This window comes from Tupaia chinensis, unplaced genomic scaffold (assembly GCF_000334495.1).
Source record: "Tupaia chinensis unplaced genomic scaffold, TupChi_1.0 Scaffold000226_1, whole genome shotgun sequence".
Taxonomy (NCBI): Eukaryota; Metazoa; Chordata; class Mammalia; order Scandentia; family Tupaiidae; genus Tupaia; species Tupaia belangeri.
The window spans coordinates 907,971-909,851 of NW_006159701.1; the positions used below are offsets into that span (position 1 = coordinate 907,971).

At 45.6% G+C, this 1,881-nt stretch overlaps 1 protein-coding gene across 1 annotated transcript in view; it reads left to right on the forward strand.

Moving 5' to 3' along the window:
* Positions 1-1,881, forward strand: part of GRK3 (G protein-coupled receptor kinase 3) — a 172,234-nt gene that overhangs the window by 134,731 nt on the left and 35,622 nt on the right. The gene's annotated exons all lie outside the window — the stretch shown is intronic.

Sequence of the window (1,881 nt, forward strand, 5' to 3'; positions counted from 1 at the left end):
AGAGCTGCCTGAGTCCGCTCAGCTCGTTTCTAGGGGTGTCGAGTGTGTACGTGGGGATGTGGCCTTCTGGAGCATCAGTGCTTAGAGAGCCGGTGGATTTGAGGGTCATTATAGAGGCCTCTAACGGCCTGGGCAGGGTGAGACGCGCTAGGGAGTGGGTCTAGAGGAAGGAGGCCGAGTCCCAGCCCTGGGGTCTGCACCTCGAAGGAGAGGACTGCTGGGTGGTGCTCTGGAAACGTGTGCCCTCCGACCGTGACGTTTCCTCAACTATAGGCCTTCTGTTCTGTGCAAACTGAATTTTAATCACACCCATGAAGACACCTTGTTTCAGGTGGGACCCACTGCCTAGTGGTTAAGCCAGCTGGATTCCACATGGCCTACTGCTTGGTTTGAGCCCTGGACCTGGGGGCTTGGGGGTTAAAAAAAAAAAAAAAAAAAAAAAAAAACCCAAAATGCCAGGAGCGTGTACATGTGTGTCCAAAATCCTGAAGAGGGAGAAATGGAAGAGAAAGGATTGTGACAAGACCACGCCCCATTAGAGGGGATATGTTCTCACTTTCCCTCTTTTCATTTTTGTGCCTCTAGTGAGCACATGTGGCCCCTGCAAATTTTTTTTTTTTTTTTTTGGAGAGGTTTTTGCTATAGGGCACTTGCGCTAGCCAGACAGAGAGAAACAGAGAGACGGAAAGTGAGAAATCACTCCCCAGGGGGGATGGCCATGCCACAATCCCTTCTCTTCCATTCTCCTCTGGGATCTTGGGCATGCACGCACACGCACCAGGCGTGAGGTTTTTTTTTGAGAGGTTTTTGCTATAGGGCGCGTGTGCTCGCCAGACAGAGAGACAGAAAGTGAGAAATCACCCCCCAGGGGGGATGGCCATGCCGCAATCCCTTCCCCTCTATTCTCTTCGACTACATGGGAGTCCAGCGACATAGCCATTATGTTAACCGCTGGTCCCTGCCCCTGCAAAATTAAGGAGGGAGGGGAAGAAAAGAAACCTTGCTGCTTCCATTTATAAAGAGGTTTGGTATGCAATATCTTAGTTGATTTCTAGTCTGCCTCTAAGTACATATTTGGTGGTCCTTCGTATTCCTACTATTTTCCTGTCATACTATTCATCACGACTTGTAGACACGTGCTGTAAATCTATGTAATGTGAGGGCCAGCAGTTGGCATGGTGGTTAAGGCACTGGACTCCCAGGTAGTCAACAGTGGTTTGAGTCCTGGACCTGGTGGCTTAAAAGTCACACCAGGTGCATGGGCATGGATGCCCAAAATTCTAAGAGGAGAAGGACTATGGTGTGTCCATTTCCCTAGGGGGTGATTTCTTGCTTTCTGTCTCTCTGGGGGAACACATGAGCCCTATAGCAAAAGCCTCTCAAAAAATTATCTAACTTGTAGATTCTCCACCTAACTCTTTTAAGTTGTGTTCCTTTTTTTTTTTAAGTTGTGTTCTTATGATGACAGAATTATTGACATTATTACATAGGTGACTATATGTACATGGGTATGTATTATATAAGATGGGTAATACATAAAATATAATCTATATGGTATGTACATATGTATATATATATAGTCACATATATAAGAATCCCTTAGGTTATCTTAACTGGAATCCACATCCTAGTAAATCATCATAAATCCTCATGTTTCTAAATGTTTCTGGGTTCAGCACTCAGTATTTCTAAATGTCACAGCATTTCCTGTATTGCTTTGACAGAAGCACATTTTGCTTATTTGTGTTCTTTTTTTTTGAGAATTTTTGTTTTTTATAGGGCAAGTGCACTTGCCAGATAGGCAGCTAGAAAGAGACAGAGAGACAGAAAGTGAGAAGTCACCCTCCAGGAGGGATGGCCACGCCACAATCCCTTCTCCTC